The sequence below is a fragment of the Papio anubis genome, chromosome 6 (assembly GCF_008728515.1).
Source record: "Papio anubis isolate 15944 chromosome 6, Panubis1.0, whole genome shotgun sequence".
Classification (NCBI taxonomy): domain Eukaryota; kingdom Metazoa; phylum Chordata; class Mammalia; order Primates; family Cercopithecidae; genus Papio; species Papio anubis.
In genome coordinates this window covers 70980943-70997451 of record NC_044981.1, presented here as the reverse complement: position 1 = coordinate 70997451, position 16509 = coordinate 70980943, and the positions used below count along the sequence as shown (strand labels likewise).

Genomic DNA, 16509 nt, shown 5'->3' with positions numbered 1-16509 from the left:
TGATTCTCCTGCCTCAGCCTCCCGAATAGCTGGGACTACAGAACATGCCACCTTACCCGGCTAATTTTTGTATTTTTAACCTCTTCTTTTTGTTTTTACAGGTATGTATTTTCTAAATTTTCTACAGTAAATATGTAGCTAGTTTTACAAAGAGAAACAAAGTAGTGCTTTCATAAAGAAAAAAGAAATACTTCATCATTCCTTATTCCCCATAAATAAAACAAAGGCAAATAATTTCATAGAAAGTTCTTTTTCATGCACCCAATGCTGAGAAAGCCACCTTCATTCTGGCTATAGACAGTCCTATGCACAGTACCTAGGATTTAACACAAAGGAGGACATAAAACAAAAATTGCTCAAGGATTATTCTATACCCTCTTTTTGGCATTGTCTTGATTTCTTTCAGAATTATTTCAAACACACCAGTAAAGCCAGAGGTAAAACAGCCACTGAGCTGGGTAGGTGTACTGAAAACAGCATAGTATAAGGATTATAGGTTTTCTCACCTAAAATTTATTATGATTTAGTCACATTCTAACTAGACAGCTGAAGGAATCACAGCAGAACTATTTCCATGTGGTCTTTCCACAAATGACATTCTGAAAAAGTGTTTGTCCTTAGTTATGGATAAAGGTAATCAGAAAGTGGCTCTTAAATGTAAACTGTATCAAGTAATGTTGAGAGCAACAATCTTACTGCTGGTTTGCCCAAGTTTACATAGCTCGAGCATAAAGAAAATTAAATAAATCTTAAAGCTATCAAGCAAGTATGAACTTTAATTAAAATATAGGAATAAAATTTATATCATGATAGAATGAGTCCAGCTTTGAAGAGACTCAGAAATAGTTTCCAATCTCAGCTAAGGTGTGTGATTTGTGCAAGCAGTTAACATTACTTTGACCTAATTTATCATTTATGAAGTTGGATCATAATAACTTTCTTATATATTTGTTGTTAGATTAAAATCAGACGTAAATATATAAGATGCCTAATATAAAACTTGGCATACAGTAGGTGCTGAGACAATAGTAATTATATACTATGGTTTCTGTTATGTCTCCATGATTAAATAACTTTTTGCTGCATGGGTAGAAAAGGAATTTTATAAGATACATTTTTCCCTAACCAAATATAACATGTAAAACTGATATTGTTAAAACTGTCTAGATATTTCACAATCTACTCTTAGGAATATTTTTTTCAAAAAGGAATTTCAAAATTAGAGCTGTCTCTCCAAAAGTTATTTAATCTCCCTGACTGTTTCCTTGTCTGTAAAGTGGGGACACAACCCCTATACATTATAGGGACTGTGTTAGGCTCTAACAAGATAATGCAAATAAAGTACTTTTAAAACTGTAAGCAGGTAGCTATTTCAGTTTAATCATTTAAGTTATTTAGTTTAAAAATATCCATATATTATTGGTATTGATCATCTTGACCCCAAACTTCCTAATTCTCTTAGAAGACAGTTTCCTGTGTTCCAACTGATATCAAACACCTATTACTTTCCTTCCCCGAAATACACTTTTGCTTGAACTGTATTAATTGTGATATGCTACATATACTATATATTTCATCTTAGTTTAATTACCCTAGATACTAATTACTGAAGAAAAAGAGGTTATGGTGATATAATACAATGCATTTATTTACAACCACACTATTCACTATAAATTTACTAAAGCCTCTTTAATTGTATAGTAATAATCATGGAAAGAGGCTGGGTGTGGTGGCTCACGCCTGTAATAAGAATAATAGTGATAATAATAAAATAGTAAATCAATAAAATTGTGGTATCTAATCAATGTATTAATGAAGATGACTGTGTGATCACAAATTTATTTTACTATTTGAAACAAATGATTCAATTTATGTTAAAAAAAGATTCTATATTTTGGGGAGAAAACTTTACATCTCCATTTCTGAGAAACTTGCTAATTTTTCTATAAAAGAATAAAGTTCAAAATGTAAGAAAGCTTCTGTTCTTGAGCATTAATATTTTCACATAGAAATTTATCCAAAACAATTTGTTAAAATCCTAGGATGTGGGGAAGCTGCAAAATAGACCACTATATTTAAATACATGTAAAATGACCCAGAGAAGAATGCTTTGAAGATGACTCTATGTTCAACTTATTTACTCCTGATGATAGAGAACAAATATGAGATTAGAGTAGAGAAACAGACACAGTTGTCACACCATTCTCTTCCATCAGACATAGTTCTTCTTTGTGCCAGTGGAAGTGTAGGGAGGCCAAGAACAAGGATGTTCCATAAATACCCCACAACTGAAACTGCACCAGGTGGAACAAGCGGTTTCTCAGTTGACTGGATAAGAAGCTGATTCAAAACATGTGGGGGCAGCAAAGAGCTGCTCTGTGAAGCCTAGGGCCCACAGGTGAGTGTGCAATTCATTGTATAAAGTCAATGGAGTGAGTCTGCGCTTTGCTGGAAAAGCAGGAGCAAATTGGAGGATAGAATAAAACACAGGACAGGTGGAACCCACACAAGTAGCACAGGTTCAAAAGAGGGCTGAATCTAATCACTCCTTCAATAAATATTTGCACACATTTACTTTGTGCAATGCATTGTATTCAGTATTGGAGAAATAACTGCATCCTTGGGAATTCAAGTCTGGAGAGACACAAACAAACAATTGAGAGGTGTTTACAATATGACATAGTAAGCCTTAGGTGGAGGAAATAATTGGGGCTAAGGACATCATCTAGAAGAACACTTAACTTGAATCTGAGCTAACAGAAGAGGCTTCCTGGATTAAGGACCTGAAATCTCATAATGAATACTTGAGCTAGAGAAAGAAGAGGTAAGGTGAGAGTGCTCTAGGCCCAGGCAAGACTGTATACAAAGGCCAAACAGATTTAAATGCATGAGATTTTGCAATATGAGACTGGAGTAATAAACTCATGAAAAGCTTTGTAAGCCATGCAATGAGTTTGGATTTTGTCACAGAAGAGCAAGAGGCTTTGGAGTTTTTGAGCAGCAGGACAGTGATGGTCAGATTTGTGTGCTGGAAACATCATTCATCTGCTATGTTAAAAGCACAGAAATTCTAAGTCAGCCAGTCTGTTGGTGCAGGCCAGGAATTGTGTTTTGAAATATCTCTGTAGGTGATTCTAAAGCACAGCTGCACTTGGAAATCACTGCTCTAGGACAGATGACCAATTCAGCATCAAAAATACTTAAAACTTTGGCTGTGTTAGCTCAAGGTTCTTGGCAGAGTTGTCTGATTCCCAGGGATTTGGTTGCCTCAGAGGTTTCTTGCTGTTCTCCCTGTGTTGTTAGTCCCTGACCTTTCTGCACCAAAGAATCATGGCCATTTCCAGCCAGCAGCCTATATGAGGAGGATCCCTGAAAACTGCTGGAAGTGTGTGCCAGTTCTGGGCAAATGAGGGTGACCAAATGTCCCAGGTTGTCTGAGACTAAGGGAAGCTGAGTCGTGTGAAGTCAGACTTCTGCAAACCAGGACAGTCCCAGGCAAGCCGGGACAAGTTGGTCACCCTATGACAAACACCAAGCCAGAAAGAGACTGGATATTTCATAATATTCCTGTGTCTAGCAAGGCAGCCACAAATGGGCTTATTATGCTCAGGAACTGAATTTCATTGATCATGTTTCCAAAACTTAGCTTTTTTTAAAACATACAGCACTATTACTAGTTATTATGTCTGACGACAGTTTAACTGTATTTTAAACTTGTGTGGCTTTTCTATCTTTGAATGAAAAAAACATAATGAGTAGGAAAGAATGCTTAGTTCTTATGCTCCTATGACATAGCTTCTTCCACACTTCTAAAATGGGGATGGTATGCCCACAAGCCTTGGAGCTTGGAGATAAACATGGTGCATCCTCTTTTAGCACTAAGATTACTGAAAGACTTGGGGTGGGTGATAAGTAGCTTAAAACTCAGAATATTCATACAATTTTAATATTCACCTGAGTGTTCAGAACAAAACAAAAGATATAAAAAAGCATTTGCTTCAGCAAGGCAGCTTGGGACAGACTCTTAGACGATGTAACCATCACCCCAACATGATGATCCACTCGCTTGGCTGAGAGGAAGCATAGCCAGTGGGAAGTTTAAGAAGCCTGCCCTTACCTAATGACACTGCACACTTTGAACAAGGCATTCCTGCCAAAAGCTGTTGACTTTAAATAATGATGGATCCATTTTGAGGAAAGAACAAATCCATTTCTATGCTTATGGAAGAATGACACAGTTCCCAAGCACTATCACTTCTTGGTATTATTTAACTTCTTAAATATGACCCCATTGTTGCAGTGAGTCAAGGAGCCCTAGAAAAGACAGTCCTGGAAGATCAGTAACATACCCTTTCTGTGATTGCTTTCCCATTCTGCTTTCCCATTCAACCACTCTGTATCTACTTACATATGGTAATTTATTAATTTACTTGTCTATTTCCTTCTGAGGCTTTGAGCTGCTGTGAGGACTGTGACTGCTGTGGGAGACTGTGTCTACAGTGCCTAAAAGAGTGCCTGCTGCATGGCAGGCACTCAGTAAATATTTGCTGAAATAAAGAAAAGTAAAATTAAGTGATGTGAAAGTCAGAGAGGCATAAACTGGCACTGAAAATCTCAGAACAACCTTAACTACTTAGCTTTGTTCAAAAGATCTAAATAGCTACATTTTGTCAACCTCTTTACTCTTTCAACTGATGTATTTGTCTGTAATTTGGGAGTCTTCTCTTCTTCTTTTTTTCTTTCTTTCTTTCTTTTTTTTTAGACAGAGTTTTGCTCTTGTTGCCCAGGCTGGAATGCAGTGGCATGATCTCAGCTCACTGCAACCTCCACCTCCCGAGTTCAAACGATTCTCCTGCCTCAGCCTCCGAGTAGCTGGGATTACAGGCGCCTGCCACCACACCTGGCTAATTTTTGTATTTTTAGTAGAGACAGGGTTTCACCATGTTGGCCAGGCTGGTCTCGAACTCCTGACCTCAAGCAATCCTCCCACCTCAGCCCCCCAAAGTTCTGGGATTACAGGCATGAGCCGCTGTGCCCAGCCCACTTTCTTCTTTTTAAGTTGATTCCAAAAAGAAAATATGTAAACTGAATAAGGAAAAATAGTACATTCCACCAGAATGCTGCAACAGGAAATGGACTATCTTTAAATCTCGTACAAATTGAATTATATTATTTACCTGAGTTAGATAAATTCTAATATTATAAACAGATTGAAAGAAAAAAAGTTATGTAATGTATAATGTTATTAGCTGTTACTATAGAAATTAAACCCATTTTTCCCCTGAATTTTAGAAATCAAAGTTAACAAGATTCGTGATACAACTATGTACAAGAAGAACATTCAGACGTAGTTAGGTTAAAGGGCCACTGGGGCTAAAAATGTGACTTTTGTTCTCTTTGGAGAAATTATTCTCCACAACTATACAGTCAATAGTAGCCTAAAAGCCTGTATAGAGCTTGTTCATAAAAGAGTAGCACTTCAGATTGAATATCTACCAAAAGAAATCTGTTATTAAAATATCAGAAACAGATGCAATTTCTTATGTTAAAACTTGCTTTGCCACCACCATGATAGCTTGAGTTTTTAAATGTAAAATCCTCAAAATCCCAATTATGACTTTGCAGAAATAGAAAAATCCATAAGTTAATATGGAATCTCAAGGGACCGTGAATAGCTGAAATAATCTTGAAAAATAACAAAGTTGGAGATCTCACATTTCCTCATTTCAAAGCTTACTACAAATTTACACTAATTAAAACAGTGTGGTACTGTCATAAAGACAGACATATGATCAATGGAATGGAATACAGAGCCCACAAATAAATTATTGCATATATAGACAAATGATTTTCTACAAGAGTGCAAGATCATTCAATGGGGAAAGGAGAGTCTTTTCAACAAATATTGGGAAAACTGGATATCCACATGCAGAAGAATTAAGTTGGAACCTTTCCTTGTAGCATATACAAAAAGTAACTCAAAATTGATAAAAATGTAAGAGCTAAAACTATAAAACTCTTAGAAATAGCACAGGAGAAAAGTTCCATGATATTGGATATAGCACTTATTTCTTGGATATGATACCAAAGCACAGGCAACAAAAGAAAAACATATAAATTGGACTATATTAAATTTAAAAACTTCCTTGCATCAGAGAACACAATCAACAGTATGGAAAGCAACCCATAAAATGGGAGAAAATATCTGCATATTGTATGTGCAATAAGAATTAATATCCAGAGACCGAGCATGGCGGCTCATGCCTGTAATTCCAGCATTTGGGGAGGCCAAGGTGGGTGGATCACCTGAGGTGAGGTCAGGAGTTCGAGACCAGCCTGATCAACATGGAGAAACCCTGTCTTTACTAAAAATACAAAATTAGCTGGGCGTGATGGTGCATGCCTGTTATCCCAGCTATTTGGGAGGCTGAAGCAGGAGAATTGCTTGAACTTGGAAGGTGGAGGTTGCGATGAGCTGAGATCGTGCCATTGCACTCCAGCCTGGGTAACAAAAGCAAAACTCTGTCTCCAAAAAAAAGAAAAAAAAGAAAAAAGAATTAATATCCATATCTAGAATATTAAAGAACTCCTATGGCAAAAAAATTTTAATGGGCAAAGGACTCAAATAGACATTTCTCCAAAGAAGATATACAAGTGGCCAAAAGGCACATGAAAAGATACTCAATATCACAAACACAAATCAAAATTAACAATGATACCACTTACAACCCAATAGATTAATATCAAGAAAAGAGAGAAGGAAAGAAAGAAAAAGAAAGGAAGGAAGGAAGGAAGGAAGGAAGGAAGGAAGGAAGGAAGGAAGGAAGGAAGGAAGGAAGGAAGGAAGGAAGGAAGGAAAGAAAAAGAAAGAAAGAAAGAAAAGAAAAAGAAAGAAAGAAAGAAAGAAAGAAAGAAAGAAAGAAAGAAAGAAAGAAAGAAAGAAAGAAAGAAAGAAAGAAAGAAAGAAAGAAAGAAAGAAAAGAAAGAAAGAAAGAAGGAAAGAAAGGAGAAAGAGTTGGTGAGGGTACAGAAAAATTGAAACCCTGGTGCACTCACTAGTGGTAGAAAAGTAAAATGGTGCAGCTACTATGGAAAATAGTATGTCAGTTCCTCAAAAATTAAAAATAGATTACCACATGATCCCAAAAGAATTGAAAGCAGGGATTCAAACAATATTTGAACACTCGTGTTCATAGTAATATTATTCAAAATAGTCAAAAATAAGAAGAACCCAAGTGTCCATTGACTGATAAATGGACAAACTAAATATGGTACATACATACAATGGAATATCATTCAGCCTTAAGAAGGAAGGAAATTTTGACATGTGCCATAAGATTGGTGAACCTCGAAGATGTTATGCTAAGTATAACAAGTCAGTTACAAAAGGACAAATACTGTGTGATTCCACTTACAGGTACTTAGAGTAGCCAAATTATAGAGAAAGAAAGTAGAATAGTGGGTAGTTGCCAGGGCAGAGAGCAAGGGGGAAAGGGATGCTATTTTTTTAAATGAGTAGTTTCTAGTTTAGAAGATGAAAATAATTCTGGAGATGGATGGTGGTGATAATTGCACAACACGGTGAATATACTTAATGCCACTGAACTGTACACTTGAAGATGGTTAAAATGGTCAATTTTATATTGCATACATTTTACCACAATTATTTATTTATTTATTTATTTATTTATTTATTTATTTATTTATTTATTAGAGATGGAGCCTTGCTATGTTGTCCAGCCTGGTCTTGAGCTCCTGGCCTCATGCAGTCTTCCCATCTCAGCCTCCCAAAGTGCTAGGGTTACAGACATGAGCCACCACGCCTGGCCAACAATTTAAAAAATTTAAGTATACGTTCACCTGCCTAAAAAAATCAACTAAGAAAAGAAAATTAAAATCTTTCCCAATTTTCTATCTAGAGATTATATTTTTGGAAAAAACTAAAATTTCAAGCTGAGCACAGTGGCTCAGGCCTATAATCCCAGCACTTTAGGAAGCTGAGGCTGGTGGATTTCTTGAGTCCAGGAGTTCAAGACCAGCCTGGGCAACATGGCAAAACCCTGTCTCTATAAAAAATGCAAAAATTTGCCAGGTGTGGTGGCCTGTGCTTGTAGTCCCGGCTACCTGGGAGGCTGAGAAGGTAGGATCACTTGAGTCCAGGAGGTAGATCACATCACTGCACTCCAGCTGGGGAAACAGACTGAGACCCCATCTCAAAACAAAACAAAACAAAACAAAACAAAAAACTAAAGTTCCATGTAATAAATTATAAAAGTTTAGTCATAGTTCCCTGTAATTAGTCATCCAAATGTCACTGTCATCCATGGATTTGAATGCATTTTTATTATGTGGTTTTCTCCTTTTTTCTGTTTTACACACATTGGGATATTAATAGTGTGACAGCTGCAGTGTCCTGGATTAAAAATTAGATAAGGTCACAGGTTCCCCCATGCAGCGCTATCATCCTACAGTGTATAATTTCTTAAATTCCAAAAGACTGCAAGCTCTCAGTTCTGTGCTAACAAAGACCTTAGGCAGAGCCCTTAAACTGCCCACCTGTATGCATAATCAGCAGATAGGGTCCAGCTTTCTGTGAACCAGGTGAGAAGCTGATTTTTTTTTTTTTTTTTTTTTTTTGAGACGGAGTCTTGCTCTGTCACCTAAGCTGGAGTACAGTGGCATGATCTCAGCTCACTGCAACCTCCACCTCCCGGGTTCAAGCAATTCTCCTGCCTCAGCCTCCTGAGTAGCTGGGACTACAGGCGCGTGCCACCACACCAGCTACAGTAGCGACAGGGTTTCCCTATTGTTGGCCAGGCTGGTCTCGAACTCCTGACCTCAGGTGATCCACCCGCCTCGGCCTCCCACAGTGCTGGGATTACAGGTATGAGTCACCGTGCTGGGCCAGTGAGAAGCTGAATTTTTTAGAACATGGGAGAAGTCATTGCTAAGGTACAACTAGATAACATTTTCTCACAGTGGTTGTTTATCAGCTCAGTAAACTTAATACCCTCAACACAAACCAGCTAGATGAGACCCAGGACAAATCAAGCATCTCTGGTACAACTCTGTTTATTAAGTTAAATTTTCTTCACCTCTTTCTTAATTTTCTGCGATTGCCTCCTTTTCAGTTGTCTCTAGAAGTTATTTTCCCACCTCAAGGGGAAATCCTTCTGTATAATCTAGAAGACTGACTGGCGGGTGGCCTTGTCCCACAGCTATTTGCATGAGGCTCTTCCTGGGAAAGAACTCATCCCCAGGGAAGAAGGGCACCATTTTGGTTGAAGGACAATAGAGCAGGGTCAGAGGGGAAGGGTGAGTCTGAGTGCAGCACAGTGTCTGTCACTCAGACTCCCATGTAGCCCACCCCCATCGACCCTTGCCTGAGTCCTGGGGTGAAGGATTGCCATGAAAGACCCAAGTAAGAACTAGAGGAATTGGTAAATTAGAATTCAAAGCACCACAGCTTCCGCAGTTGGGGGGGAAGGTGGGGAAGAGTAGCCCTGTCTATAGCTTACATCATGCTCTCAGTGTAGACATCAGCCTGAGCAGCCTCCAAGTAGACAACAACTGACATAAACAGAAGAGAGAGTCTTTGGGGCACACACAGCTGTGTTGGCTGTGCACTTACAGGGGCAGTCATCAGACCCACAGCTGGCTGGAGAAGGAAAGAAAGGGCAAATGGCAAATGCCAATATTATCCCAGAGAAGTGTGTGGAACATGTGTGGGTCATTTTCTGATTTTCTGGGGTCTTCCAAGGCTTATGAGATAACCTAAAGGAGCTTGGCATTCTCACCGAGCAGGAGGGTGCAGGGGCAAGAGAGGGAAAAGATAGCTTTATAAAAGTCTTTGATCTTATTTTTATCCTCAGACTGGTGAGGTCTGGAGATATGGGTAAAGCATTTTCAAAAGAGAAAATATATTGATCAAACAAAATAAAACTACATTGTCTAGACAGAATTTATATGAGGTTTATTTGAATCACATAACATTGAATTTCTTTGGGTTTACTGTGTTTTCTGATCTATTCATTTTAGCCTCTGACCTAAGTGAATTCTACACTTATACATTTGACCAAGGTAACAAAACTACTGTTGATTTTTTTGAACAAAAATGCAAGAAAATCTCGCCGTTCTGAACCTATGAGGAATGTCACACTGGATATTCACTTTTACAAAAAAATCAGAGTTAGCATGCCAAATATTAGAGATTTAAATTTTAAGCGTTTGGGCACAGGTACATCCTCAAATGTATTATAAAGTCCCCCTCCACTTAAAAAATATGTAAGGTACATGATATCTTTTTGAAAACTCAGGGTGGTCCTTATAAGTATCAATTTTCTGATGTACTGAAGATTAATATTGTTGTGTCCTTACTGAATCCACTTGCTTTTTGTTTTTCTTTTAAGGCAAGTTCCTGATGTAGACTCAGAGCTAGTTTTTGGCTTAATTTTACTCCTACTCAAGAGATGCAATGTGGTAGAAAGAGCATGCCATAGGGACTCTTGTGTTAGAAATATGCGTCGGTACTACTGTTAGTGTGACCTTGAATGAGTGAGTTAGCCTCTCTGAGCTAATGTATACAAAGTGCCTGGTAAATGTTGGTTACCCTGCACCCCTTGGGAGTCAGACAAATTATAGCTCTTCTGTTTACTACAGCTATGTGACCTTGGGCCAGTTAGCTCTGAATTTCAGCTCCCCAACCTGCATGAGAATGAAATATTTGTGAAGTGACTAATATAGTGCCTGACATACAGTGAGGCCCAATGAAAGGCAATTTCTTCCTTTTTTTTTTTTTTTTTTCTGGTAAGAGCAAATTGCCTGATCCACTGGGCAACATAACCAAAAGCCTTTCCATAAACTGAACCAATAAGTCAAAGGCTAAGGCATTTTTTTTCTTCATCCCTGTTGTTCCCAATATTCGGTGACTACCCAAACCATTCATAACAACATCTGTGATTCCTATGCCATGAACCTAGCAGACCACTAGCAACCCTATGTCAGCTTGTGCCAGCTTGTGCAAATAGTGCAAATGGAGGCCTCTTGTACTATTTGTTGATGTGATTTAAAGAGGCAGCTCCCTCTCTAATTCAAAAATTTGGACTACACTGTTTACAGTCTGCAGTTCCCTCATCACCGCTGTCAAAAGATTATATTACGGCAGAAATATCTTACTATTTTTTCTAAACTTTTCTTAGTATTTTTTTAAAATCCAGCATCAGGAAGAAAAAATACTACATAGCACATTTTGCTAGTACTCATGCTGAAGGTAAGTATTGCCTGTATATGAAGGATGCAACGAAAGTCAAGCTCTCTGATTTAGGAAAGGAAAATTAAAATAAGCACAAAAAATAGAAATGTTAAATGTTTTAAAAATTGCATCTTTAACAATATTCCCATTGAGTTCCTACTTGGAATGTCCTTTTTTTAAAAAAAAAAAAAAAAAAAAAAAGAAACTAGACCCTCGAGAAAAAGGTCTACTTATGTAAGATTTGTGATTTGTTAACTGCTTTTCATGGGCAATATTTGGCCTTACAAGGCCTGTTTAAATGCCAAATAGTCAATTGTATCTGCTTGCAAAATTAACTTGCCTTTTCAGTATATTGGATCAGAGATGGGACACATTCAAAAATGTTTTGAACAACAACATCTTATATGTACTGTTACCTAAGTGCTATTGTTTAGGAGATACGTGATGCTCTGTGACTTGAGAGTGAGCATAAAATTTGTGGAACTGCCATTTCTGATGGCTGATACTTCCCTAATCACAATAGTCACCACTTTGTAATTACAATTGCACCTTTATCCCTTCCCACAAGACTGAGAGCACTGAAGGCAGGAGCCTCTTGTTCTCTTTTGTGTCCCTAGCTCCTAGCACAATGACTGACACAAGTGGGTGCTCAGTAAACATTTGTTGAATGGTGTGTATGTGTGTATCCTACTTATCCATCAACAATTTATTATGCTTCTTCTTTTCAAAGCATGTACATTTTCTCCTCTGAGGACAGAACTGCTTTTTAAAAAGCTACCTTTTTGCCCTTCACTAGAGAAAGTTTAGATTCCAAAAGATATCGACTTATTAGTTTCATTTATGTTCACAAAATTTCTGTCAAATGTCTCCATGGTTCAGATTCCTTACTGAACATGAAGAACAAATAGAAGTGAACAACAGTTGATCCTCATTATTCACAGTAGTAGTTATGTTCTGTAAAGTTGCCACAAACATGAATTTAGTGAATACTGAATCATTGCTCCCCGGGGAAACAGAGTTCGATTCCTGTGAGTCTTTCTTCACAGTATTTTCATCAACCAATCAATACATTACTTTATTTTGTGTGTTTTTCTGCTTAAAGCCATCTTATTTTATAAAAACTGTTACTTAATCAACATTGAACTCATGATCAATGACACTATGTCTGAAGGACTCATGTCTGAAGGAAACTTACCTAACACACATGTTTTCTCCTTAAAGCATGTCCTACACTTAGGAACACTAGACAGCACTTCAGCACTCTGCCTGGGGCCATTTTAAACAGCAAAATCACCAACAAAAACCACAAAAAATAGATAGCAAAATAGTGGCACTAAATAGATAGCAAAAAAGATACTTGTCTACGGTATGAGAGCTGAAACAAGAAGGCAGAGAAAAGCCTGTTCGGCCTCCGTTGGGAACATGCACGTAGGCAACACAAATTTTTGGCCGCTCTGTGCATATCTGGGAATGGCCATGAAAGCACTGCAAGTATTGATTTGAGGATTACAAATAAAAAGTATCCCCCATCTCCCAGCCTCCTTGTGACTGGAGGGGGTTATGTGACTAGTTGTGGTCAATAGGCTATGAGAAATGATGAGTGAACTGATGCATAACTCTTCTACTTTTCTCTTCAACTAATGGACATGAAGTGAAAACTGATGGAATTTTCACTTGATGGTGAAAACTCCCTCTGGGTCCCTGAGTGACTACCTGGAACACAAATCACCCCCTGCTCCCATCAAATCAAGTTGGACAAATATAGTAATGAGAAAGAATTTGGCCACTGGTATTTGTAGATTAATTTATTATTGCAGCATGTTCCTGTCTACCCTTATTAATACTGAAATTGATACCAAACTAAGGGCACCAACATAGGTTTTGCCACCACCAAAATCTAAAATATAGAGCTGATAATATGTAGAATAAAATGTATGACCCTCATTTCAAAGATCCTGATTCAGGAATTGAATTCTATTTCTTTATCTATACATAATACCTGAAAAAAAAAATCCAACTTAATGCTCTCATTTATGAATGAGAAATCTAGGCTGAAGTAAGGTGAATAACTTAAAATATTACCCTTGAAAATGAACTAAATATTATGAATTTCATAAAAGTAAGTTGTTATTATTGCCTACCGCCTACCAAGGATATACAGTTGGTTCACAACCAAGCTATGACTAGAACCCAAGTTTTTTTTTTTTTTTTAATTACTAGGTATAAATGTAGTTTATTACTCAGTTTTTAAAAATATAGAAATACATATTACAAGGAATATTGACTGGAAGTTGCTGATATTCAGATGCCTTTTGCAAGTAGAAATAAGCAACTGTTTCGTTTGCATTACTGCTTTACACAGAAGCTAAAGATGCCTAATGGAGGCAGAAAAAGAGAGACAGAGAGAGAGGTCTATTATTGAACTTCAGACTTATTCAAAGGTATTAGATAGATTGCAATGGTCAAACCAAGAACGACTTATTGGGAGAAACAACAGAGACTCTGAGGAAGCTCACTCTTAGGGAAGAAAAATCTGGGATGGGAAGTCAAACCCAGCAACAGGACCCAAGTGTTGGAGAGGCTGTTGCTGACTTCACTACTCCCTCTTGTAACCACCACCTCCTCTCCCCTTGGTTTTATCTGCACTGGCCTCCTTGCTGTGCCTCAGACTCTCCAGGCATACTCTCCGCTCAGGCCTCTGCCCCTTTGCCTAGAATGCTCTTCCCCCGTGGTGTGCTCTCCCATCTTCTTCAGGTCTTTATTTAAATGTTAGCTTTTTAGTGGAATCTTCCCTGATCTCCTATTTAAAACTACAATCCTCATCTCTGAAATATCCTAAGGCTTTTCTTGTCTTTCTTTTTCTCCATAGGATTATTATCTTTTAACATATCTGTTTGACTGACTTAATTTGTTTCTTGTCTGTCTCCTCCTGTAGAATGTAACTCCTTAAGGACAGAGATTTTTTGTTGTTGTTCAACAAGCTTCGTTTATGCTTTATCCCCAATGCCTAAAAATAGTATCTGGCAAATAGCAGATACTTCATAAATATTTGCTGGATTAATGAATGAATGAATATACATGGGTAGTTATCTGACTTCTGAATACAGGAAAGACTTTCTCTAAAATAACAAAGAAAAAACAGAGAGATTCTAACTATAAAAAACAATCATAGCCAACTAAAAGACAAAAAAAAAGAAAGGAAATATTTGTAACAACTCTGAAAGATATAGGGTAACTATACTTAATTATAAAGAGTTTACATATATCTGTGAGAAGAACCCTAAAGCTCAAAAGAAAAATGCCTGAAAGGTATAAATAGACAGCTCTCTAAAGAGATATAAAATGTTCATTAAGAAACAGTTCAACTTAACTGACAGCTAAAGAATTATAAATTGAAACAATAATGAGATACCATTACTCACCTCTTAAATCAGGACAAATTTTAGAACTATAATAGTTATTAAAAGTGAGAGTTTGATAAATAGGCATTCTCATAATTTTGTTGGGAAGACATATGGCTCTAAAAATAACTTGGCAACAGAAACACACAAGTCTTCAAAACCATTTATACCTTTTAATTGAGTAGTTTAAAAAGAAGGACAAAGATGGTTGCACAAATACGATGTTATGTTTAATAGTAAAAAAAGGGAAAAATAAATATTTAATAATAAGGAAATATTTGAGTAAAATGTACTATACCCCTAGAATAAAGTGTTATACAAAGATTAAAAATTATATCCCAAGGGTGGCTGAATGATGTGGGAAATGCTTATTATAAATATTTAAAGTTGCATATATACTGTGCTTGCAATTATGGAAAAAATACATGTGAAGAAAAATACCCACCAAAATAGCCACAATTATTCTTTTATGTTGGTAGAATTATGGATGATTATGAAAAACTTTTTTCTTAAGTTTTGTTTTCCTAAATCATTGTTTTTCAAACTTGTTTTTGTCCTCCTAAGGAGACTTTTTAGGTGTTTTTACTTGTATTGCCCTCTTTTGAAACTTTAATACCATAGATATATCCTGTACATATATATATGTTCTGTGATCCTTTTGAGGGCCATAAACCATTGTCACATCTAAAATTTATTTACCACCACCCTCAGAACCAAATTTCACCCTCTTGAGAACAGTAGTGATGACACTGAGAATGCATGTTCTAAATAATCTATATCAGACTGGTTTTACTTTGATAATTAGATACAAATTTTTTGTGTGTGGTTTTTTTTTTTTTTTTTTTTTTTTTGAGACAGAGTCTTGCTCTGTCGCCCAGGATAGAGTGCAGTAGCTTGATCCCAGCTCACTCGGGTTAAGACCTCCACCTCCCGGGTTTAAGCCATTCTCCTGCTTCAGCCTTCTGAGTAGCTGAGTTTATAGGCGCGCGCCACCACACCTGGCTAATTTTTGTATTTTTAGTAGAGACGAGGTTTCACCATGTTGGTCAGGCTGGTCTCAAATCCCTGACCTCGTTATCTGTTCACTTTGGCCTCCCAAAGTGCTGGGATTACAGGCGTGAGCCACTGTACCTGGCCTACAATTTTTTTAAAAGAAAGTGCTAGGTATTTCAGCTCAAAGGACTAAATTTTCAACAGTGGAATTTCTGGTCCTCTGGCACCTGAAATTTTGAAACAATGATCTTTCTATTATACCTAAAATTGCTTGTGTAGTAGACATTTGTTCTAGCTAATATAAGTCTGACTTCGGATATGTAGATTTAGATATGTAATATATTTTGCAGGAAAGGACAGAGTTCAATTTAAAAACAACCGATTCTTACGTTTTACTCTAGTGTGGACAAAATTCCTTTCAGGAGCATTATTTAATTTACTGCTTCTTAATTCCAATTCTATAGATGAAATAAGGCTCAGAGAAAGTAAATAGCTTGACCAAGATCCCGTTAGTAAAAAACAGAGTTATCCAACTCCAAAATATTTGTTCTTTCCATTATATGTTGCTGTAGGTGTTAATAACAATTTTCAGTAAAAATATGATGTAAGCACAGAGCTAAGGAAAGTCCTGGAACAAAACTTACTGGGTAATGTTTCCTGTACTAACAATTATCCACAAGTGGTGCCGTCTTTAGCCATCTGGTCCAATTTCCCCACACTACATAACTTGATTGGCTTCTCATGGTCTTGCCAACATTTTTTGAGTATTGTCATCTTTTTTTAGTAACTTCCTTAAAGATGCTGCACTTCAATCTTCAGGCCAGGGCACGTGAGGCAGTGAACCCAATCCTGTAAACTTCTCTG

The 16509-nt window shown here is 37.1% G+C and overlaps 1 protein-coding gene across 2 annotated transcripts in view; it reads right to left on the bottom strand.

Annotated features, from left to right (window-relative positions):
- LOC101020671 (filamin-A-interacting protein 1) overlaps window positions 1-16509 on the bottom strand; it is a 140757-nt gene that overhangs the window by 16018 nt on the left and 108230 nt on the right. The window lies entirely within an intron of this gene.